This window comes from Pan troglodytes, chromosome 3 (genome assembly GCF_028858775.2).
Source record: "Pan troglodytes isolate AG18354 chromosome 3, NHGRI_mPanTro3-v2.0_pri, whole genome shotgun sequence".
Lineage (NCBI taxonomy): Eukaryota > Metazoa > Chordata > Mammalia > Primates > Hominidae > Pan > Pan troglodytes.
In genome coordinates, this window is record NC_072401.2 from 117,747,606 (window position 1) to 117,774,817 (window position 27,212).

At 35.7% G+C, this 27,212-nt stretch overlaps 1 long non-coding RNA gene and 1 pseudogene across 2 annotated transcripts in view; one reads left to right on the forward strand and one right to left on the reverse strand.

Moving 5' to 3' along the window:
* The window catches only part of LOC134807013 (uncharacterized), a 346,197-nt gene extending 334,900 nt beyond the window's left edge, over positions 1 to 11,297 (reverse strand). For both annotated transcript variants that reach the window (XR_010156677.1, XR_010156676.1), the window contains exon 1: positions 11,074 to 11,297. This is a non-coding gene — a long non-coding RNA (uncharacterized LOC134807013). The remainder of the gene's footprint in view (positions 1 to 11,073) is intronic.
* MTRNR2L13 (MTRNR2-like 13) lies at positions 12,876 to 14,524 on the forward strand (annotated as a pseudogene).

Below are 27,212 nucleotides of genomic sequence, written 5' to 3' on the forward strand. Positions count from 1 at the left end.
GCCTCAAGGAACAAAGGCAAAAGAGCATTCGGTGAAGACTAAAATTTACCTAGGCCATACACCTGTTCTCTTCTCAGGGATTGAGTATAGATTCCCAGTTACTCCCTAACAAAATTTTACCTGTTCATTGTTATCCTTTTGTTTTATATAATTCAGGAAATGATGCTTTTGCTATTTTAAAATAGAATGACTCAGGGATGTTTTACTAATTATTTCCTTGTGTAATATATATTAGTTCACGAAATATCTCATTTTAATCTTTTTCTATAATTGCAAGTATTTTAAAGAAAGCAATCATTGCATATTTAATAGAACACAATGTAAAAAAGGATAAAAGTTGACCAAGTGAAGAAAGAATGAGACAGTTATATATTTACAAATTCATCATTATTCCAAACAGCATGGTATACATGTTAAATGTCAAACAAAAAATGTTTAAAACACAGGCTACAAGCATTTTTCATTCTTGCCCTTTTATCTTTTACCACCTCAAAATTTATGACAGAATAAAATAAACATTAAGCTCCCTTATATATTTTTTCCAAATGATTCTTTTTTCTTTCTTTTTTTTTGCTTGCCCAGCATTAAAGAATGTTTGTATAATCCAATGTAAAGGAAATCAATACTTCCAGATTGCTCTTTAAGTAGAATACGTTTTACAAACTAATCAAGGGAGTAAATCATCAAAGAATAAATATTTAACAACTATTCATCAAACTACAAATTTAAAGTTCAAAGTATTAGCCTTACAATTTCCAAATCAACATATTGATTCCTTAAATGCAATGTCTAGCTCGCTTTAAGGGTACTACAAGTAAAGTACTGAAAAAGTCTTACAATATCAACATCCATTTTTTATTGGCTAGTTATTGCTATTTAATTCTGTAACCAAATTAGCATGTTTGAGACAATATATTAAATTCAAAAATTTAAAACTCTTTTGTAATATATGAATTGTTTTCATTGCCTAGGGGAATAAGTTCTTGTGTTTTTTTGTAATCACAATTATTAATATAGTATATTTCTAATATCCCAATGAAGATTTAAAATATTATATGTACTAGATTGATTCTATTTCAATTTATTCTATTCAATTTTAATCCACTCTAGTTATTCCATGCAAAAATATTTGATGGCTCACATAATCTGTTTTTATAACACACTAATAATTCACCACCCTCAGTATGAAAAACATCATCTAAACAACACAGTTTATGATCACTATTGGCTGTCTTGCTCTCTATTGGCAAGATAATTTTCTTTATGTATACTATGTAGATTCAGAACCTGCCTCCCAAAAATGGTTTTCTCTACTCCTCTCTGGCTCTGACAGTAAGAAGGACAATTGTTCACCATGTGATTAAAGAGCTTCTTTTGCTAATGCTATTTTTCTTTTCCAATGAGGCTACTTAACACTTGTACTTGACTCTCATTTTGCTTTGCAAAAAACACCACAATGTTTTAAATCTCCTCTGTTATTCTATCACTAGACCACAAAATAAGGCAGAAACACATTTTAGTCACTTCAATCTTGACAGCATTCTGACACTCCTATAAAGTTTACAGGTGGTGCTTTCCCTATCCTAGGTTAAACTTGGATTAGATAGCCCAGGAGAATGAGGGAGGAACTCTGAAACTAACTTTATCACAGTAGTCTGTGTTTGGGGGAATAATTTCTCCTAGATGAGTGTCCAAACTGTGAACTCTTTATTCATATAAATCTAGGATGTAGGAAAAAACTTTTAAAAATATACTGGTGATGTTATTGTAAGATACAATTTCAAGTATATTGAACATTTACTTATTTCGGTGGATCCTGAGTATGTGAACTGACTTAATTCTGAAAACTGTGTAAGAAACCATGACTTCAATATCTAATTCCAGGTCAGACTTCTGTTAACATGACTGAAATAGTTATAGTCATACCAATTAGTAGCATACCACATTAGTATCCATTTATTTTGGTCCGGGAATGCTGTGCACATTTGAGCAAAATTAAAGATTCCTTCTGATGTAAATTCTTGTTATTAACTGGCTTTATCTCTTTTTGGATCCACTACTTCGGCACTGTAATACAAATATGTAGTCTCTGGTGCACCAGATGATCTCTTTCTACTAAAAACCTAGGAGTAAATTTTAATAACACCATCTCCCAACAGGATCACAACCCACTGAAAATAATCAATACAGTGATATATACGGAAACTAGTGTCCCCCTTGGTTAAATGTTTCTCAAGATGATTATCTCTGGGCTCTCTCCTCAAATATAGTTTGGGCAAGAGTGGATATATCCAAAATCTCTTGTTGCTTTCTCTAATAATTTTTCTCTAATTTGTCACCTTAATCTTCTTTTTTTTACTAATATAAACGATTTAAAAGAATAAAAAGACATGTCACAGGCTAATATAAATGGCCAGCAAATCACATATTTGAAAAATAATTTGAGTTCAGAATATACAAATAAATCTGAAAGGTCAATAAGAAATCAAAGAAACTAAAAAACAAATGGACAAATGTCTAAATAGACATTTTTCCAAATAATATACACATACAGAAAATAGGCACATAAACAGATACCTAATATAATTAGTTATTAAGGAAACCCAAATTAAACCCACAATAATATAATTGTTTATATATATATATATATATATATATATATATATATGCCTAAAATTAAAAAAAATCCAACCATACCAAATTTTGGTGAACATGTGATTCAAATGAAATGCTCATGAAATTGCTGATAGGAATATAAAGTAGCACAACTACCTTTGTAAACAGTCGCCATTTAACTAAAAGCTAAAAATACACCTGCCATAGGACACAGATATTGCATTCCTAGGTATTTCAAAACTGAAAGTGTTTTTTTCAAACAAAGCCTTCTGCATAAATACTTGTAGTGGCTTTATTTTTATTTTCGATAGTCAAAAACCGGAAGCAATGCAGTCTACCAACATGTAAGTGAGTAAACAAATTGCATTTCCATATAATGGAATACTATTCTTCAATAAAAAGAATAAATTATTGATATATATAATTATAGTTTGGATCTCTCAAAATAATTATATTAAGTATGTCGACTGAAGAATCACAAGGTTAAAAAATTTGCAAAGGAGAACTTTGTTTCTTCTAAAGGGTTGCATCCTGCAAAGTGGCCATTCGGACAGGCTAGGAAGCACAGTCTCTGACAGAATCTAGAAACAAGCACTTTGAGTGAGGGAAGAATAAGACCGGAATTTATTGTGAATAGGGTGACTTTTCATTTTTAAAATTGGGATTTGTAAAGGAAGTTTTAAATTTTGCTGAAGACTATATATTTTTTGTTGTTTTTACATTTATAATGTCTTTATTGAAATAAAATTGTCATAAAATAAAGTAAAAATATGTAAACAATTCGATAAGTTTTGGTACATGTATACACCTATAAAACCACTATTACATGTAGATAATGGACAAATCCATCACAGCCAAAAGTTTTCTTCTGCATATTGTCAGATCTCTGCACATCCCCTTCCCCACTGCTAATCCTCTTCCCCAGGCAATGAGTAACCTGCTTCTGTCAGTTTAGATTAGTTTGCATTTTATGGAATTTTACATAAACAAAATCCCAAAATATCTACTCTTTTGGTGTGGCTTTTTTCACTTGAGACATAAAAATAAAATCTTAAACCTCCCAATCAACTGAATGAATCCTAATCTCCATCTTGGCCAAGGGGAACCCAGAGAAACTTTACAAACTGAGTTCCTGGCCATGACAGAATGGGAGGTTGGATACACCTCAGTATGACCCCTCTTTATTAATATTTAACCAGAGCGCTTTCCTAAGGAGTAAACAAACCAGCTCTGAAAAACAAAAAATATAAAGCACATTCCTTTGACTCCTTATGCCAGTCATCTGAAGCCAACAGCAGATGTGACAGCTCACCAGATTTACAGTGCATCTCTTCCTAAAAACTGACCATGATCACCAGACTAGTTTGGAAAGGATGCACAGAGATGGTTTTTGCATCCTTGGCTTCACCTTTTGATGTCAGTGTGTTGAAAACTCCACTCTTAGATCATGCTCACGCTGCCATTTTTAAATCATTCGACTCATGAAGAGGCACAAAGCTCAATTGCACAGGTGCACATTTCTCCTTTTATAATTATGACTCCACTTATGGATTATTAAATATGTATATTCAGCCACCCTATTCACCTCAATCTTCTTTGAGGCCATGTTCCTGTTAACGAAGCAAGTAAAGACTGGGATAATTGGAACCACATACTGATGTCCCAGTTGGTCCACTGAATCCGGATTGTGGAGGAAAGTACTCATTTTTTTAAAACTGACTCTAGCGTAAAATTGTAATATTCTCTCTTTTTTGTTTTCATTATCCTCAGAGTTTATTTATACATTTAGCAATTTCCTGAGGTTTGTGTTTTTAATCCTGTGTTTATACCTCTCACAGAGACAGGCTAATATTTAATTCTACTGATAGTCTTAGGGGAAATGGGGTTTGGGGCATGGGAAGCATCAGCTCCCCACTGTAGGGAACTTACCTTAGGCAAGATAATTGTTATTAAAGCAAGATATGAGTTTCATCATTCAAGGGAAGCACTACTGCTTCTTCTGGCAAAGCAAGCTTGATGGCATGGAGGTTCAGGGAGCACTTAGTTACCCAGATCCTCCCACATAATATATTCTTGGAGCCACACTCTTCCAATCATTGAACCAATTTCACTCATGCAATCTGGTGGGACCAACATCTCACCCACTATTTCAAATCAGATACCAGAAGGATCACGAGAATGAATATTTTTACTCAGCTAGAAAAGATCTCTGGTGCTCATAAAATTCCGTATTCTCTACTTTGTAAATTGAACTAATAATTTAATGATCTGTGCTTGTGATTGAACCATTAGTATTATTAGAGGAAATTATGCTAACCTTAGTTACTGAACTTATCATGGTATTTATATTGTTCTAAGGCAATAAACACTCAATTCAGTAAAATATTTATTTTAAATAATTCTTCATTCTAGTCAACTAAAGGTTAACTGAAGATTTTCTTTACTTTTATTTATTTATGTATTCATTTATTTATTTGCTTCTCATCACCTTATTTCCCCAGCCCTTCCAATAGTTTTGAGAGATATCTTGAGTAGTTTCTGCTTTCCTAATCATACACTATTGATCCAGTCTACCCCTGTAAACATGGAGGATTTGCCTGGTTTCTCTTTTTGATTAGTCTTTCTTCCTAAACATCAGTGTATAATTTACTTCTGAGATGCCTTAAAAAACAACAATCTGACATGCTATTCCAAGTAAGAAACCAGTGGTTATAAAATCATGTGTCCATAATTTTGCCTAGGAGATTAGAATTATGTAGAAATATGTACCCCATCAGGATCTAACCTTATTTGGCTCGAAAGAAATGTATGCCATAGGGCTTAATTATATATATGTATTTATTTTCAGTTGATTTTTTCCATGTGTTTAAAGTGGAACATGTGCATGAACAATAAATCTGAACTTAGGTTTTTTAATGATTAAGGTAAAATAGTCCATCCTTGGGAAAAAATGAATTTATTGTAGAAATACCATGATTTTATCACCTTATTTAGAAATACATTTAACATCTAGTTTTGAAAATAACAGTAATGGGTAAATTTTAAAAGTGAACACAATATAGAATATTTTATGCTTATGTATTTTGAATAGAATTGCTTATTATCTAGAGGTTTTGTCTTAAGCAGTAGTATAGGCAAGAAATCAAATATTAATGAAATATCAGAAAAAAACAAAATTCCTTCTAAAATAGATATATATCTATTACTCAGTTTTACGACACACTGATCAATATTTTTACTCCTCAAAGGCTTAACATAGTTTATTTAAATTTTGACAGATTAGTTTTATATTATATAAAAGAATTTCATTATCTTATCCATCAGTGGGCACTCTCAACTTTAACCTAAACACTGGATTGTATTTTGGGTAGAATACAAGATATTTATTTATAATTTATAGTTGAGTCCTTGTCTATTCACCATCATTAAAGTAAAATTTTCTAGTTGACTGCCATTAAATAGGCAAAATAAAACACCTTGGATTTTGAATCTTACTTGTAATTCCATCAAGCATTCTTAATATGAAACCACATTGTTAGCAATTTAAAATCAATGTGCAATAATTTCCAAGAAAACCTATTGTGTTCGGAGAATTTATGTTATAAAATGAGATTCAGTTAACATTTTGTGAAAAATTTGTAAATGTCAGTGCTTACAAATGATTTGAAGAAGTATAATTTTCTTACTTCAAATTATTTTTTGTTGTTAAAATCTACAGGAGGTAAGTAAAGTACCAGTGAGATTGACGTAAAATTTAGATAAGCCAACCGATCTGTAAACCAAAATTACAATATCTCAATTGAAATAGACCCGAATTTTGAATCAGTATAATACGTAACTTGTTAAAACAAAAAGTAATCGCACAGCAAATAAAATGCAAATAGACTTTTATATCATTCTGGTACAACATTCAAAGAATAGACTTGGACCATTTACTTTCTTCTCTCTTTGATATAGTTTGATTTTGAAGACGCAGTATAATAATCACTTAAGAGTGTCATTATTATTATCAAAGACATAAAATGCAGAAGGAACTCCAAATAGTCAATAAATTCATTTTTTCCCAAGGATGGACTATTTTACCTTAATCATTAAAAAACATAAGTTCAGATTTATTGCTCATGCACATGTTCCACTTTAAACACATGGAAAAATATAGTACTAATATTTAATAAGAATTTCTAGACATTCCTGGGGTGTATGATTTAGAATACATTTACAAGCTGAGTAAAGACTGTTTATCATCCATTGACTCAGGGAAGTCTCACCAGTGCCATTTCCAGAGGCTAATTGCTATTAAAAAGATGATACTAGGTCATCAAATCATTTCCAGACAGTATCTCTATCCACTCATTCATATCTGTAATTTTAAGGCATAGTACGATGGTCATTTAGAAAAGCAAAAATGTTGTCATCGACTATAAAGGTGGTGGTACCATTGAGGTACTTCTGCACAATTGAATGAGTCTTCTTTTTTTCCTGTTTCTATTCTGTTAGCATGACGGAAAACCATCACTCGGTACTCACCATAACTGAATGAAATTATATCTTACAAGATATTTGTTTTAAATCAATGTGTAAATATAACAGACAAAATATAAATTATCATTAGAAGAAATATGGGAGGTTTCATGTAGACAGTAATTATTACATTATTTTAAATAAAATTTCATACTCCTGGATGTCCTAAAGTCATTGTAGAAAGTCTCTCACTTATGACATGTCAGTTAAAATTCAACAGTAATTCATAGTAATGATTTTAAATTTAAAATTGCATTTACCCACAGAAACTAGGTTGAAAATTTTGAGAAGACGCTAGGACATTTCAAAACACATTATTTTTTGAGCTTTTAATGAACGTGACACATTATACTCTTAAGATCATTTAGCTACAAATTTTCATAATTTAACAATAAAGCTTATTATTTATCATATCAATTTTTAATGAATGCAGATGAAAGTCAAATACACTTTGAGTGAAATCTTAGAATGGCACAGTACATTATATAACCTTGGTAGATTCTCAACTAGGGACTTCATAAGCTTATTATGTGAGTGACAAGATGGATCTATATCTACCCAATGGCACTGTTGGGTGCTTATTTGTAAATATCTAGAGCATTGTTCGATGATGTGCATATAAAAGACCTCAAAATTGTTTGAAGAGATAAAATAATTAAATAAAACGATTTAGTATTTAACAAATTTTTTATCAGATTTATGTTAGGTGGTTTACCCCCAAATTTATACAGTTGGCTTCAAAATACATCCTTTAATTTTTATGGAGTGTTTTCATGTGTCCTTATTAAGTCTAATAAGAGACTTAATTCACATGACATTTCCTACAAAATTATTCTCTCCTCTTATTTTTATACTAAAATAATATTTTATACTTTTATACTTATATTTAACATTTGTACTTATTTTTATACTATACCATTGTTTGATTAGGTACTATATCTTCCTGGCTAGGAGCCTTATTTTTAAATGACTCCTCTTTTCTATAATCTCCACATAAAAGTAATTACCAAATCCAGCTTGAATGATATGTGCAACATGTTCCTTGTATTTTCTATCAATTTCTATCCTGGCTTAATTATTATCCACTGGAAAATTTAAATCATCTACCCACCTGTGACCCATACCACAAAATGCATTTTCTCAAAGTTCTGATCACTTTCCGGCTTTAAACATTTTTTCACTCTCCTCTGTAACCTTGTTCCATTTTGTGGGGGGAAAGACTGCACCGAGTTTATACTGTAACTTTGTGTGAAGAAAGAGGAAGAGGAAAAGGAAGAGCAGGAGGAGGAACAGGAGCAGGAGAAAGCATTATTTTTTAGGTGGATTGATGATGAAAAAATAATAATAATAAAAAGCTCCTCTTTGGGGAGGACTAATTAGAAAATGAAGCCCCTTCCTCAGGACTGATGTAGCCTCATGCCACGGCTCATTGCTTGACATGGCACACCAACAAGGTGACCCTGTGAAGACTACAGCCTACAGCCTACTTAACTACACACAGTTGCACTAGTTAACATGGCCCCTTTCTATCTCCAGTAACATTCCTGAAGTTTAGTTCTTTTGCTGAGAACATTGTAATAACTACCTCTCCAATTTCCTGAGCTATCATTTTATTACACAGATTTTCTCTCTTCCTTCCTTGGAAATTTCTGATAGTTTGATTATCATCACATAAAACTTCTCATTCAATATTTCTCTTGTCTATTTTGATTTTCTTATCTCTTACTGTATTTTTCTTCCCTTATTCTATCTGTTATCAATTTTAGTATATCTTCTACTTTCAATTTTTTTTTTTTTTGGTTTTCAAACACATGCATGTCAAGTATTATGTAACGAAGTCCATTGATTACTTTTCCAACTTGCTATCATCAATTCTGAGGCAGTCCTGGTGCCTCTAGCTTGGTTGTGCAGCTTTCAAATTCTATTCAGTAGGAGCTTACAGGGATGTGATGGGCAGCATGTAATGTTTCTTAAGCTTGAAATTACTAGTTTTACATTCCCTGAGTTAAGTTTCCAGAGCATACCTCACAAAGCCCATACCTGTTTTTTAACTACATTGTGTAATAATTTTATAAAAAATGGTTTAATGCTATCATTTTTACTGCTTTTATTATGATGCTTTATAATTCATGGGCTGTGTGAATAAGTAGCCTTTAAACGATGATTTTTTGTTTTCCATAGAAGTGAGCTTATTATTGATTCATGACTTTCCAGGAGAAAGATGAAAATTGATCTGATCTGATTATAACATAACTTGCAAAATCTCCAAATAATCTCCTTACATATTAGCACTTTATAAAATCAAATACTTCATTTATGCTTGGGGAGAAGTGGAGGAAGTCCACAGAATTGGTATAGATGACTTTTAAAAGTTCTGATTGAGTCTGGTCAATACAAATCATACTTTTTTTTCCTTTAAGTGTGCTATATTATCTCAAATCATAATAGCATGCATTAGTACAGTAGTTTCTGGCAACTTACATTGATTTGTATTATAGAAACTTTACTACTAATAATAAACATCTTCATAGCTCTTAACATTTTTTGGAGGAGTTTACTGTAATACATAGTGTTTTATTATCACATAACATAATCTATAGGTGCTATCATTAATATTACAGAGATATGGAGACTCAAGTTTATACTGTTTAAGCACATAATTGTACAGTACATATCCTACTAGCAGAAGATCCATAAATGAAACATGAAATGTTTTGCTGAAAGTTTATTGTGCTTTCTACTAGAGCAGAAGGCCTTAGATTATTTGTCTTGTCTGAAACCATTTATAAACTATCATGCTAGTCATAATAACAGGAAATTCATATTCCTTGGCAATTTTGAAAGAGAGAATGATAACTTCAGATTTGAGACAGTACATATTAAGCAGTCTAATATTTTATAAGTATATATAAAATGGAAATGAAGCTCTAGAAATGATTGGACCTAATGATACAGCTTTTAGGTGATGCTGTAATTAATGGATTATTTCACTCTCAGAGTATCAAAGGCATAGGGAGATGAAAAATAAAGGTTTAGGAATAGGAACACTTATATGAAACAAAATCAGGAAAGAATTTTGGAGAATAGTCATTACAGTATAAACACAGTCCAGTCTTGGAGGTTTCTTTTTAATGAATTTGGACAACTTGAAAAAACATACACTTGGTAATGTACTAGCGTCTATTTTTAATAGTTAACTGGAAAAGTTTAATGAGAATTCAGATATACTGTATTTTACTATGCGAACTAAACTAAGTAAAATCATAAAATATATAAACCTATCTTTTCCTATTATGTATACTGATGTTTAAAATGCTAATTTCTTCTACAGTGAGAAGACAATTTCATTGCACATCATGTTACGTTTATTCCTGTGTATGTTGTTTCCTCTATCTACTGATATTTACATAATTCTTAGGGTTTTTTTTAATATTAACACCTCCTAAATTATGATCTTCCACATGCATAGTCCACATGCATAGAAGCACATATTAATAACCTCTTAATCAACTATCACACATCTACTACTGACTGTACAATAAAATCTAACCCACATGGATATTGACCCATACTGTAAATCACAGTGCATACATTCGTTCATCGGACATAGCACATTTCAGTCAAGAAATCCCTCGTCAACATGTATATCCCCTACCAAATTTTGCTCTCTTAATCTACCAACCTCTGAGAAATCATCATCCCTCTCAGGAGTGGCACCCTCCTGGTTCCAGGCCCATGACACTTGCGGGTGACTATACTGAAACTATACCTGGCATCTGGTTCTTACTTCAGGGCCATAGAATTAAGATCGCCCACACGTTCCCCTTAAATAAGACATTTCCATGGACTAATGACTACCACCCTATTAACCAGTCACAGGAGCACTGTCATGTCATGCATTTGGTACTTTTAACTTTGGGGGATGCTATCACTCACCATCGCTGAAGGCCTGGTCCCTGCCGAATCCGCAGTAGAGGAACTCGGATTTGATTCCTGCCAAATCAATTGTAGAAGCTAACCTTATATTCATATTCCGGGCTGGCATTATAACCAGAAGGTGTTACTTAATTCATGCTTGAAGGACATAACAATTAATAGACACGCAAGCCCCTACCGACGCTCACGCCCGTACCGACGCTCACGCCCGTACCGACGCTCACGCCCGTACCGACGCTCACGCCCGTACCGACGCTCACGCCCGTACCGACGCTCACGCCCGTACCGACGCTCACGCATGCACTCTGAATTTCAAGAACTATTTCCGATTAAATCTGCAATACCCCCTCCCCGCATCTCTGACTTTACTATCAACCTAGGTAAATGTATCCTTGCCAAACCCCAAAAACAAAAGACTAAAATGCAGCCCAGTCAGAGCCCAGAAATCATATTTTAACCGTGAACGCCTCAACAGCTACCCCTCGATTGATGTAATTTTTCTGAAAAATCTTAACACCCTCCTACTAAATTAATCCTCCACTTTGTATAATAAATATAATAACTAAATTTCTGCCCTAATACTAATATAATACCTTGAGCATATCCCCTGAAAGCGTTGCCCCATATATCATCTCCTAAATCAATCATATTCTGATTATGAGTGATCTTCTCAGCCAAACCTCTGCCAATTCAACTTTAAAGACCCTGAATTTCCAGAACTGTAAACGACTATTTTTATTTATTTATTTATTTCTCATATTTTAATATTTACACTTAAGAATTTATGCAGTTAATGTAGCTTAATTATTCAAAGCAAGACACTGAAAATGTCTAGATGGATCCGCACAACCCTATAAACAGACAGGTTTGGTCCTGGCCTTTTTACTAGCTCTCAGTAAGATTACACATGTAAGCATCCCTGCCCCAGTGAAAATGCCCTCTAGGTCACCCGGATCAAAAGGAGCAGGTATCAAGCAAGCATGAATACAGCTCAAAACAACTTCGCTCAACCACACCCCCATGGGAAACGGCAGTGATAAATCTTTAGTAATAAACGAAAGTTTAACTAAGCTATACTAATATTTAGGGTAGGTCAATTTCGTGCCAGCCACTGCGACCATATGATTAACCCGAGCTGACAGAACTCAGCGTAAAGAGTGTTTAAGGTCTACCCTCAATAAAGCTAAACTCCAATTGAGTTGTAAAAAACTACAGCTGAAATAAAATATACTACGAAAGTGGCTTTAATACCCTGAAGACACAATAGCTAAAACCCAAACTGGGATTAGATACCCCACTATGCTTAGCCCTAAACTCTAATAGTTACATTGAGAAAACCATTCGCCAGAGTACTACAAGCAACAGCTTAAAACTCAAAGGACTTGGCAGTGCTTTATATCCCTCTAGAGGAGCCTGTTCTATAATTGATAAACTCCGATACAACCACCTTGCCACCTCTTGCCCGCAGCCTATATACTGCCATCTTCAGCAAACCCTAAAAAAGTTACAGAGTAAGCACAAGTACACACATAAAAACATTAGGTCAAGGTATAGCCTATGAGGTGGCAAGAAATGGGCTACATTTTCTATATCCGGAAAATCTCACAACAACCTTTATGAAATCTAAGGGCTCAAGGAGGATTTAGTAGTAAACCAAGAGCAGAGTGCTTGGTTGAATAAGGCCATGAAGCATGCACACACCGCTCATCACCCTCCTCAGATATTACTCTAGAAATCACTATTAGTAAAAACTTTCTATGCACATATAGAGGAGATAAGTTGTAACATGGTAAGTGTACTGGAAAGTGCGCTTGGACATACCAAAGTGTAGCTTAACCCAAAGCATCCGGCTTACACCTGGAAGATTTCATCATGATCTGTTCACTTTGAGCCAACGCTAGCCCCAAACCTCACTAAAAATATTATCAAACTATCTTAATCAAACCATTTACATTAAACAAAAGTATAGGTGATAGAAATTTTTACCGTGGTGTAATAGTACCGTAAAAGAAAGGTGAAAGAACTATATAAAGCACTAAAAAGCAAAGACAAGCTCTTATACCTTCCGCATAATGTATTAACTAGAAGTAACTTTACACAGAGGATTATAGCCATGTCCCCCAAAACCAGATGAGCTACCCAAGAACAACTGAAGAGTACACCCATCTATGTGGCAAAATAGTTGGGAGATTCATGACTAGCGGTGACAAGCCTACCAAGCCTGGTGATAGTTGGTTGTCCAACGTGGAATCTTAGTTCAACTTTAAACTTACCCACAGAATTATTTACTCTCCCTGTAAATTTAGCTGTTAGTCTAAGAGGGACAGCTCTGTAGACCCTACGAAACGACGTTCCTACAGAGAGTAAAAAATACTACCACCATAGTTGGCCCAAAAGCAGCCACCAATTAAGAAAGCATTTAAAGCTCAACATCTAACTATCTTCAATTCTAATCACTCTACTGAACTCCTAACATCATACTGGACTAATCAATTACTTAATAGAACCAATAATGTTAATATAAACATTCTCCATTGCATAAGTTTACATCAGACTGGAATAACCCACTGACAGTTAACAACCTAATATTAATAAATGATATAATAAGCACCCTATTATTTACACTGTTAACCCAACTAAGGTATGCTCTAAGGAAAGATTGCAAAAAGTAAGAGGAACATGACAAATCTTACCCCACCTGTTTACCAAAAACATCACCTCTAGCATTACCAGTATTAGAGTCACTGCCTGCCCAGTGACATATGTTCAACGGCCATGGTATCCTGACCGTGCAAAGGTAGCATAATCACTTGTTCCCTAAATAGGGACTTGTATGAATGGACACACAAGGGTTCAGCTGTCTCTTACTTTTAATCAGTGAAATTGACCTATCTGTGAAGAGGCGGATATAAACAAATGAGACTAGAAGACCCTATGGAGCTTTAATTCATTAATGCAAATAAAAACCCAAACATGCCTAGAGGCCCTGGCCTACTATCCCTGCATTAAAAATTTTGGTTGGGGTGACCTCGGAGCATAGTTCAACCTCCGAACAACCTAAACTAAGACTGCAGTAGTCTAAGCGAGTTAGTACACATTGACCAAATAATTCGATCAACGGAATAAATTACCCTACGGATAAAAGTATTGACAATAGGGTTTACAACCTCGATGTTGGATGAGGACATCCTAATGGTGTAGCCGCTATTAAGGGTTCGTTTGTTTAACGGTTAAAGTTCTATGTGATCTGAGTTCAGACCTGAGTAATCCAGGTCAGTTTCTATCTATATAACATTTATCTTAGTATGAAAGGACAAGAGAAATAGGGCCCACTTCATAAAGTGCCCTCGCTCCATATAGTCTTCCATGCAAAGAAAAATTCATATATTGTCAAAACCACTAAGATTACTAAAAAGTATTTTTCTCAATGTAGACATATGTAGCAGAAAAATAGAAAAATGTTTACAGATAACTTATATAAGCAACAAAAATCTAGAAAACTAATCTTATTTATCATATATATTTCTATATATACATGTAAGGTAGTTTACATCATGTAAATTACCATTATTTCAAATTCACATGTACCATGTACATGTACAATACCCTGAAAGAGACTGTCATTAATGCTGGTCATGCCACAGCTCTATCATTTCAATGACCAGAAGCTTGCCTGGTCATCATGGAAGTAGTACACTTTTCATGACTTTATGTTATTTCAACTGTTGTTTTATCTCTATGTTTCTGTATGACATGTCTAGAATGGTACATATGCTCCTAGGGTATGATGTATTTTAAATCAAAACATTTATATAAAATCAATTTTAATTTAGATTTGAGTAGTTTTCTGTTATCTATGACTTGTAGTTATATATGATTTTTTTCTCCCACATTACCCTTGCTATTGAGACTCTCATATTCGATCAATTGTATCAGCACCATTTAGTCCTTCCCCACTCTGGAGGTGCAGATTTTAAATATATGCTCAATTATTACATAACTAATAAAATTCATGGTATCATGTGTACCAATTTTTGCAAAAAGACATTTTGAAACTAAGTCCATCATTCAAAAGTCATTGAAAACACATTTTAATGTCTAATTATGACAAAAAAATTCACACTTGCATTTGTTTTGAGAAATGAATCTGTTATTGTCAGCAATTTAATATGGCGTACTGCAAGAAAGTTACTGCTTTCTGACAACATAAAAATTCATAGCTCTCATAAAGAAATGAGTCTGAAACATGGGAAATTTCCCATGCTAAGCATTTAACTTACAACATAGTCATAAAATTAATAATTATATTCCAATGAAGACGATGGTAAGCTTTTTAAGCTCAAATGTTGTTAAAAAGGACTATATTGGACAAATTACCATATAGACACTAGAGAATTCTAATATAGACCTGACAAAAATGGACCTTTATTATAATATAGACTATAATTTATTACCTAATATTTTTAAGGCAAATTGCTTTTGAAGTTTCCCAGTTCAGAACATTCACATGATTCACTAGAAATGCTTAAGTACATACAGAACTTGCCTTTATCCTTAAACTGGGCCAATAATTTCCTCATCATCAAGTGTGTTTGCTTGTGGAGCAATGAATGTTATAGGGAGTCCAGTTAATAACACCTGCCCATTCGAGTCTTTGCTTATGAAAGAACAGGCATTTTCTTCACTCTTCCTAGTCTCTTTACCTTTACACTCATCATACAAGTCAGTTTAGTATACTCGTTGATTTTCTTTTCATTTTTTTCTATTCTTATTCTATTATCTGGATTCCAACAGAGAAGATCCTGAAAAATATATTTTTTTATTTTATTACACCAATTTATCTGGTTTTCAAGCACAAATATGTATTAACAACAAACCTAGTGAAGAAGGCTTGGAGCTCTTACACATGAACACATACTTTTGATATATTTTAGTACTGTTAAAAATGTACATAGCACCTCTTCCACCCCCACACACTGCTTATAAGTATAGTAGAGAAAATGCAGTATTTCCTCAGCAGATGATGGAGAATTTTCCAGCCTCATTCCCTTTTAGGATACTTACAGTCTGAAAAAGGCATTTCATCCCATCTTGAGCCATTGAGGAGAGGTAAAAGTTGGTATCCAACATTAGACTAAGTTTCTTTGGTAATGTAAGAACTACGACAAGTCCTTCCTTCTCAATATTTTAGTTTTTGCTTTATTTTTGGTGCTATGCTAATTGGCTACAAGATATTTCTCACTATCTTAACTTTAAAAAGTGTGAGATTCTTTTTAATTTCCTAGGTTTAAAATAATACTTTGGGATATGTAGCCAAAATATTGCAGATAATATTTGGATAATATTGGTAATCAATTTTAACACACTTGAAATTAAGGAACAATTACAACTACCAAACTGAAAAAGAGCATTTGTTTTAGAAATATTTGTCAAGAAATGAAGAAGCTGGTTATTACTATGCAACAACTGAATTTCTTATTTTTAGCATATGAACACTATTAGTCTTTCAGATCTGGCATTTCATTAATTGATCTGATTTTTAGTGAACTGCCATAGTAGTCTAATATGGTTTGGCTGTTTCCACACCTAAATCTCATATTGAATTCCCATGTGTTGTGGGAGGGACCCGGTGGGAGGTAATTGAATCATGGGGACAGGTCTTTCCCATGCTGTTCTCATAATAGCAAATAAGTCTCATAAGATCTGATGGTTTTTAAAAGGGGAGTTTCCCAGCACAAGCTCTCTTCTGTTGTCTGCCTCCATGTAAGATGTGCCTTTTACCTTCTGCCATGATTTTGAGGCCTTCCCAGCCATATGGAACTGTAAGTATAGTAAACCTCTTCTTTTGTAAATTGCCCAGTCTCAGGTATGTCTTTTTCAGCAGTGTGCAAACATACTAATACAGTAAATTGGCACCAGAAGTAGTGCTTTGCTGAAAAGATATGTGAAAAATTGGAAGTGACTTTGGAACTGGGTAACAGGAAGAGGTTTTGGAGGGCTCAGAAGACAACAGGAAAATGTGGGAAAGTTTGGAACTTCCTAGAGACTTATGGAATGGCTTTGACAAAAATGCTGACAGTGATATGAACAATAAGGTCCGGGCAGAGGTGGTCTCAGATGGAGATGAAGAACTTCTTGGGAACTGGGGCAAAGGTGACATTTCTTATGTTTTAGCGAAGAGACTGGTGGCATTTTGCCCCTGCCATAGAGATTTGCAAACTTTGAACTTGACAGAGATGATTTAGAGTATCTGGCGGAAAACATTTCTAAACAGCAAAGCATTCAACAGGTGACTTGGGTGCCATAAAGGTATTCAGTTATAAAAGGGAAACAGAGCATAAAAGTTTGGAAAATTTGCAGCCTGACAATGCAATAGAAAAGAAAATTCCATTTTCTGATAAGAAATTCAAGTCAGCTGCAAAAATTTGCATGAATAATGAGGAGCCAAATGTTAATCCCCAAGACATTGGGGAAAATGTCTCCAGGGCATGTCAGAGGTCTTCATAGTAGCCCTGCCCATCACACGCCCAGAAGCTTAGTAAGAAAAGATGGTTTCATGAGCTGGGCACAGGGCCTGCCTGCTCTGTGCTGCCTAGGGACTGGTTATTCTATGTGCCAGCCACTCCAGTCATGGCTAAAAGGGGCCAAAGTACAGCTCAGACTGTTGCTTCAGAGGGTGGAAGTCCCAAGCCTTGGCAGCTTTCATGTGGTGTTTAGCCTTAGCCTGCAGATGCACAGAAGTCAAATATTGAGATTTGGAACCTCCATGTAGATTTCAGAGGATGTATGGAAATGCCTGAATGGCCAGGCAGAAGTTTGCTGCAGGGGTGGGCCCTCATAGAGAACCTCTGCTAGGGTAGTACAAAAGGGAAATGTAGGGTTCGAGCCCCTACACAGAGTCCCTACTGGGACACTGCCTAGTGGAGCTGTAAGAAGAGGGCCACTATCCTCCACACCCAAGAATGGTAGATCCACCAACAGCTTGCACTGTGTGCCTGGAAAAACCACAGTTACTCAATGCCACCCCATGAAAGCTGCCAGGAGGGCAGCTTTACCCTGCAAAGCCACAGGGAAAGAGCTGTCCAAGGCCACAGGAAGGCACCTCTTGCATCAGTGTGACCTGGATGTGAGACATTAAGTCCAAGGAGAGCATTTTGGAGCTTTAAGATTTGACTGCCCTGCCGGATTTTGGACTTGCATTGGGCCTGTAGTCCCTTCATTTTAGCTCATGTCTTCCATTTGAAGTGGCTATATTTACCTGATGCCTGTAACCCCATTGTATCTAGGAAAAAACTAACTTGCTTTTGATTTTACAGGCTCATAGGCAGAAGGGACTTGCCTTGTCTCAGATGAGACTTCGGATTTTGGACTTTTGAGTCAATGCTGAAGCTAGTGAAGACTTTAGGGGACTGTTGGGAAGGCATGATTGGTTTTGAAATGTGAGGACATGAGATTTTGGAGGGGCCAGGGGCAGAATAATATTGTTTGGCTGCGTCCCCAACCAGATCTCATCTTGAATTCCCATGTGTTCCGAGAGTGATCCAGTGGGAGGTAATTGAATCATAGGGGCAGGTTTTTCCCATGCTGTTCTCATGGTCGTGAATAAGTTTCATGAGGTCTGACGGTTTTAAAAAGGGAAGTTTCCCTGCACAACTCTCTTCTCTTGTCTGCCACCATGTGAGACATGCCTTTCACCTTCTGCCATGATGGTGAGGCCTTCTCAACCACATGGAACTGTAAGTCTAATAAATAAATTTTATAAATTGCCCAGTCTCAGGTATGTCTTTTATCAGCAGCGTGAAAACAGACTAATACATAGTCTGCTTGATCAACATTATAACATCCACAAGCCTTTTTTTGAGTTGTAGTTAAGTCAACTACTTCCTTTTTTTTTTTTTTTTTTTTTTTTTTTTTTGAGGTGGAGTCTTGCTCTGTCACCAGGCTGGAGTGCAGTGGTGCAATCTCGGCTCACTGCAACTTCTGCCTCCCGGGTTCAAGCAATTCCCCTGACTCAGCCTCCCAAGGAGCTGGGATTACAGGCACACGTCACAACACCTGTATAATTTTTTGTATTTTAGTAGAGATGGGGTTTCACCATATTGGCCAAGATGGCCTCAATCTCCTGACCTCATGGTCCACCTGCCTCAGCCTCCAAAAGTGCTGGGAATACAAGCGAGAGCCACTGTGCCCGGCCAAGTCAACCACTTCTTAACAAACAATACCGATTATAAATCAGCATTGACTTTGTGTCACTACTGTATGGAATTAGTTATTTCTGATTTTCTAGGCCGTGTTCTACCACTCCCAGGAGAAGAGTAGTTTATCTGTTGTGCAAATAGTAGCATATTTTCCCCCTTTCTCTTGCTTAGATGTAATGATATCAATACATGTCAATATAATACAAGTATTGCTTAGATATGATGACATCAATACATGTCAATACAGTACAAGTTACTGCTTACCTTGACATTCAGTGATTTGGACTCTGAATCTTTCATGGGATGTGTAAATTCCAATCCCAAGCATAATCCCTATAGAATGTTAATTCTTGTAAAATCTCATTCAGATATGAAAATTTCTGCTTGTAGTGTATGCATTTTATGTTCTGACCAGTATCAGTCCATTCCTCAGGCCCTTGAAATAATATCTAATAAAAAATTTATCTAGCTTCTGGTAGAAAATTATTCCTAAAGTTACCTGACTTAAAATCCCACTGAAACACATGTTTCTGCATCAGCAAATAATGGAACTATATTTCTCCTGACCTATGCAAGTCTGGCGTAAAACTTTCAGCAATTTGAAGCATGCATAATTAAATTAGTGCTATTTCTTGAGCACCTGATTGTACTGATGAAACTATGTTTATATGAATCACAAGTTTGAAATTCAGTACTAAAAGCAAGTAAAGAAAGCAAGAAAAAAAATTACTTCATGCTAAAGATTTTTTTAAAGTATATTATTTTGAATACTGACCTAAACATAGGGCTATTTTAGAATGACTAGCTCAGGACATACTAACAACAAAGTATTATATTGTATTCTGATACCTTTTAACTTCCTCCAGTCCAGGAAATTCTGCAAGGACATAATAATGTGGGATCTTCCTGAAGATGAGATTAATCCCATTTGAAGTTATTCTACAAAAAAAAAATTCAAACAGGTGGAATTTGTTAGTGTTAACAGGATTTGGGTTGAGAAGGAAATTCTATCTTCTGAGGCAAAAGGCATATAGAGTTTCATTTTTCTAGGATGGAGATCTCCAGTTCAGGCTGAGCAGTGAGGATTGAAATTGCCTTTGCCACAAAGTGACAGCCAGGAGGGATGTGTGCTGTCAGAGCTGCTAAGGGCCGACCCAGATATTGAGGCTAATTTATTGTACATCTCAAAATAACTGAAAGAGTGGAATTAGAATGCTCCTAACACAAAGTAATAATAAATTCTTGAGGTGAGGGATACTCCACTTACCATGATTGATCATCACACATTGTATACTTATATCAAAATATTACATGTACCCCATAAATATATGCATCTATTATGTATCCATAATAATTAAAAAATTAAAAAAGAACTACTTCTAGAAGTGGCTTTCTGATTATTTTCTTATGTTTTCTAAAAGTGACCTTTGCACCTGAGTTGGAGAGATGAAGAGAGTACTGTAAGTGAAGAAGCTTTGGGCCATTCCTTGCAAAACAAGCCTGTAATAAATGGCATAGATGTGTCAACAGTTTCAGTGCGGATGAAAAGCAGTAAAACAGTCAGTGTGACTAAAAATTAGCCATTTCAAATGTGATGTATCCCACATTGTCCTTCTTTTATTCTTATTTTTCTTCTCTTCTATTATTATCAATTTCTTATCTAGTATATACTTTTTAATTTGATTTACAAACATATATACACATATTTAGACACAATGACATATCAAGAATTTTAAAAATATGTATCTAGCAGGATTTATTATAGATGATTGTAAGTGAAATGCCAAATAAATAGAGCTTACACAGATGAGCTTATTCACCTCATAGATAAGAGATCTGAAGATAAATAGTCCAGAAAATGAGTCCCTTCTTGCTTTCGGCTATACATACCACATTTTAATTCTTATATCCCCCTTTTACTTTTTTAGGAAATTATGGTGGCTTTAATTTGAAAATGTATCCATCAGACTTGTGTTTCAACTCCAACATGTGAAGAGCTTAGAAGTCATCATACCTGTCTTTACAACAAGAAGAAGCTGAACATACAGAAAATCAAGACATTTTCATGTGTCCACCAGAGAACTAAGGTCAGAGTAAATTGTCATGATGAAATCTGGAGAGACAGGCAAGTCCAGAGAGACACAATAAAAATCTTCTCACCTGGAAAAGACAGCACTAAAGACAATAACTGGTAGGGTCTCTATACTGCTGGAAGCTGAGTGTAGAAGTGTAGAGTAAAAACTAGAGTGAGAATAAGAAAATCATATTTTTTTGCAGGATACACACATTTCTGGACTTTACCTTCGGAAATCTCACCAGGTTCTCCCTGTGGAGATCTGAGAAAGACCCTCTGTTGGCTCTAGCAGGATAGAAAATACAAGTGTAATCATAATGAAATATAATATATGACATACACAGAGTCTTTTGCAAGGAAAAAGACTCAGTCCCTTCTAGACTTCCTGTCACATCAAAAGTGAAATAAACAAACACAAAACCTCATTGTAGCGTCAAGATTCCAAGCATGTACGTTGAGAACTTTTCAGCCAGGAAAAGGAGGCAGAGCCTGGGCTTGCAAGCAGAGCTATATTACTGAAGAAACACTTTTTAAAGTCTCAAGGACAAGACCCAGACCTTATTAAAATATTAAGATTTAATAAAAACACATAAAATATTCCTGTTTTCCACATTTTACCACCACCCCAATAGGATTCCAGTAAAATAATAGTGGAGGTGGCTGATTAGGATAGACTCACTGATGAGATATTTAAGGAAAGGCTAAAACACCATGAGGAATTTGGCAAGGCAGGTATCTTGAGTATAAGATTTCCAGGGAGAGGGGTCATCACTGAGGCAAGAATACCACTGACTGAACCAGGAAACATCAAGGAGACTACTATAGATTAAATAAGTAGGAAGAAAAAGAGAAGAGGAAGTCAAAGTGGTAACATGTAGTCAAATCATGTATAACCTTGTAGGATATTGTGAGGGGTTAGCTTATGTGTAGTAGCAGAAAAATTTGTTAGGAAGCTGTTTTAATAATGGAAGGAAAGACAATAATGGATCTACCGAATATAGTACCAGTGTAGATACCATGCTGTGTCTATTAAATGCTGTGTCTATTAAACCATTCAGTAGGTTTTCACTTCTTTCCCCATGTGAACTTTTTCCCTATGACTTTGTTTTTTTTCTCAATAACGCAGTTCTGCCAGCCACAAAGGCATGAAAACCTAAAATCACTTTAATTGCTTTCTGTCATTTGCTATGAATGAATATATTCCACTAATTCTAGCTCAGGAATGTCTCTTGAAAATGATTGTACATATTGGAAATCCATAAATTTATCATTATATTTTTAATTGTTCTTACAGCTATATTCTACCTACAGCACATCTTAAATACTTAACCTAGAACAATCATTATAAAGTTTTATATAATTTACCTATTCAAAAATCTTCATTGGCTCCTTATGCAGTTGAAATTAAAGGTTTTCAAGTGCTGTTGAAGTGCTTGGCTCTAATATCTACTATTTGCTCTTTATCTAAACAATGCTTCAATCCAGCACAAATTCTCACTACTTATAATATGTAAAAGATGAGTTTTTGCCTTAACAACTTTCTTATTGTGTTATCTTGGGCATGAATAACTTCCTTATGATTTAAATTTACTAGTTTAAATATTTATACTAAATTACTGTAAATAGTCAGTCTCATTTGGGATTTCTAGAAAAATGTCTTTCACTCACTTAATATTTTCTGATCTCATGAGTAAGTTATTTTACCGAAGTAATGTATTACATCATTTTAGAAAAGATAATAGTTTTAATGACTCAAATGTTTTAAGTGATTTTATCAGTAAATTTTGTCTCATTAGATGTTATAATCTAGATTATTAGCAAGGGAAAATAATACAACAAATTAATACCAAAATTCAAATTCAAAATAAACATTTATACTGGAAAAAATGAACCAAATGCAAAATGCGAACTATATCCAACTTCTTTTCACTATAATATGTGTTATACAAATTCAAATGAGTAATTACAAACACTTGGAAAACTTAGCTAAGCATTAGTTGTGCCATTGATAACTAAACAATGAGGCTTTCTCAGCTATGAATAACAGAGACAAGATGTAAAAATAATTTTAGAAGATACCACATTTTCCCTTTCAAACGCTGATGTTTTGTGAGGAGAAAAAATACATCATAACTAGGCTAAAAGAACATTATGTATTGGAGTCTTTTTTTTCTGAATTTACCAACATCTTTGGCCCACACTTTTGGCCAGAGTGAAATTAGAAACTTCCACATAGCTTTGGCATAGTAGTGGAAAATCAGGAGGGGAACTCTATTTTTCAGGCTTATGTAAGGAAAATTGTGAGCCTATGTAAGTCTGTAGGAAGCACTTCAAACATAGTGCAAGGCAGAGACAATGAATCATTATTAGATAGTACCTAAATAGGTGAATTAAATAATTTTTTGACACACCATGGTCTTATAATTCTATGTAGAGGCTCCCTGGGTCCCAGTCTTCCCAATAAAATACATGAAATTGTTATCAAAACACCAGGGGTTTGGTCTACATCCTGCTGTTCACTGCATAGAAAGTCAATCACTGAGACAACAAATGTTGCCAGGGAAAAAAGCTTTAATTGGGTGCTGCATTTGAGGACATGGGGGATCAGTCTTCAATTCTTCTCTCTGATCAACTGAAATGAGAGGTTTATGTAGCAGACAAGAAATGTAGCTGCATGCAGAAAAACAGGAATTAGCAAGAGGTAAGGAAGAGGAGTTGGTTAACAGGAAGCAGGTAATCAGTTAGGCAATTATGATGGATGAGGGGTCTAGTGTCTCATTGTACAGATGCAATGATCTGGTAAGTTTCAGTTCATTGATACTATCTGAGAAGGCTGATGGTTGGTTTCCCGAGAAAGGAACTCAGATAAGAAAACTGTAACTTTCATAAGTTTTAAGACTGGGAGTGGCTGGATGTGGTGGCTCACGCCTGTAATTCCAGCACTTTGGGAGGCCAAGGCAGGTGGATAACGAGGTCAGGAGATGGAGATCATCCTGGCTAACATAGTGAAACCCTGTCTCTATTAAAATACAAAAAATTAGCTGGGCATGGTGGCGGGCGCCTATAGTCCCAGCTACTCAGGAGGCTGAGGCAGGAGAACGACATGAACCTGGGAGGCAGAGCTTGAAGTGAGCAGAGATTGTGCCAATGCACTCCAGCCTGGGTGACAGAGCAAGACTCCATCTCAAAAAAAAAAAAAAAAAAAAGACAGGGAGTGTCGATTTTTATATTTATTAAAAAAAACACACACACATAAACATCAGTTCAGTTCTGTGGGGCAACTGGGTTGGTTTCAAAGCTACTTAGATTGCATGTGGTTTATAGAAAGTCAGGTTGGAAAAATAATACCTCTGTGGTTGGAAATATTGAGCCTGGAAGCCCATGGCCAAAACTCCACTGTTAGGAATCAGCCACTGAAAGAGCCCAAGAACATCAGACACACCTCAACAGTCTTCAGTTCATGTAACAAACTAGTTTGCTAACAACCCATAAATTTGAAAGTCTAGAGGTCTTGTTGGATCTGCAGAATCAATTTTCCCTCTGTACTGTAAGTTTGTAAGCTAGTTTGTAAACTAGAAAGGGAAGGAAATGGTAGCAGATATCTGAAAGACTGAGTATTTAACTCTATAGAGAAATTCTCAGAGCTATAGTATATATCTCTATGGTGTTTGTCTGCAAAAGCTTGAAATACACAAATAAACTACTCAAATTAAGTTATTCTAACATAACTAGAATATATTTCATTAACTTTGCACTTGTACCTACTTCATTAAAAAGCAGATATCAGTTAGAGGAAAAAAAAGTACAAGTATAGCTCCACCAACTACTAACATAACTATGGTAGTTCTTTTCCTAAAGATAAAGCTAAGAAACCTGTTTCACCAGCTGTATTAGTATAAGACTAAGACATGTTTCACCAGCTGTATTAGCTCATTTTCACACTGCCAATAGAGACATACCTGAGACCGGGCAATTCATAAAAGAAAGAGGTTTAATGGGCTTACAGTTTCACATGGTTGGGGAGGCCTCGCAATCATGGCAGAAGGTGAAAGACACATCTCACGAGGCAGTAGACAAGAGAAGAGAGAGTGTGCAGGGAAACTCCCATTTTTAAAACCATCAGATCTTGTGAGACTCAGTCACTATGATGAGAACAACACCAGAAAGACCTGCCACCCTGATTCAATTACCTCCAACTGCATCCATCCCACAACATGTGGGCATTCAATATGATATTTGGATGAGCACACAGCCAAACCATATAATTCCACACTTGGCCCTTCCCAAATCTCATGTCCTCACATTTCAAAACCAATCATGCCTTCCCAACAGCCCCCAAAGTTTTAACTCATTTCAGCATTAACTCAGAAGTCCACAGTCCAAAGTCTCATCTGAGACAAGGCAAGTCCTTTATGCCTATGAGCCTTTATACATTTTCTTATGTTCCTCTGAGCCCTCCAAACTGTTCCAGTCTCTTCCTGTTACCCAGTTCAAAAGCAAGTTAGTTACTTCCTAGATACAATGGGGATACAGGTATTGGGTAAATACAACCATTCCAAATGGGAGAAATTGGCCAAAACAAAGGGGCTAAAGGCCCCATGCAAGTCTGAAACCCAGTGGGGCAGTCAAATCTTAAAGCTCCAAAAAGCTCTCCTTTGACTCCATGTCTCACATCCATGTCACACTGATGCAAGAGGTGGGTTCCTATGGTCTTGGGCAACTCTGGCCACATGGCTTTGCAGGATACATCTTCCCTCCCATCTGCTTTCACAGGCTCACATGAAATTGAGTGTCTGAAGCTTTTCCAGGTGCATGATCCAAGCTGTCTGCAGATATATTCTTCTGGGGTCTGGAGAATGATGGCCCTCTTCTCACAGTTCCACTAGGCAGTGCCCCAGTAGGGACTCTGTGTGGAGGCTCCAACCCCACATTTCCCTTCTGTATCACTGTAGCAGAGGTTCTCCATGAGGGCCCCCCACTGCAGCAGACTTCTGCCTGGGCATCCAGTCATTCCCATACATCCTCTGAAATCCAGGAGGATGTTCCCAAGCCTCTATTCTTGACTTCTGTGCACCCACACTCCCAACACCACAAGGAAACTGTCAAGGCTTGGGGCTTCCAACCTCTGAAACAACAGCCCAAGCTGTGTCTTGGCCCCTTTTAGTTACAGCTGGAGCAGCTGGGATGCAGGACACCAAGTCCCCAAACTGCAAACAACAGAAGGACCCTGGGCCTGGTCCAGAAACCACCTTTTCCTTCTAGGTCTCTGGGCCTGTGATGGGAGGGACTGCTGTGAAGGCCTCTGACATTTCCTGGAGACATTTTCCCCATTGTCTTGGGGATTAACATTTGGCTCCTCATTACTTATGCACATTTCTGTGGCCAGCTTTAATGTTTCCTCAGAAAATGGGATTTTCTTTTCTATTGCATTGTCAGACTGCAAATTTTCCAAGCTTTTATACTCTGCTTCCTTCATAAAACTGAATGCCTTTAACAGCACCCAAATCACCTCTTGAATGCTTTGCTGCTTGAAATGTTTTCCACCAGATACCGTAAATCATCTCTGTCAAGTTAAATTCCACAAATCTCTAGGTCAGGGGCATAATGCCACCAGTCTTTTTGCTAAAAGATTGCAAGAGTCACCTTTGCTCCAGTTCCCAAAAAGTTCCTCATCTTCGTCTGAGACCACCTCAAGCCTGGACCTTATTGTTCATATCACTATCAGCATTTTTGTCAAAGCTATTCCACAAGTCTCTAGAAAGTTCCAAACTTTCTCACATTTTCTTATCTTCATCTAAGCCCTCCAAACTGTTCCAATCTCTGCCTGTTACCCAGTTCCAAAGTCGCTTCCATATTTTTCTGGTATT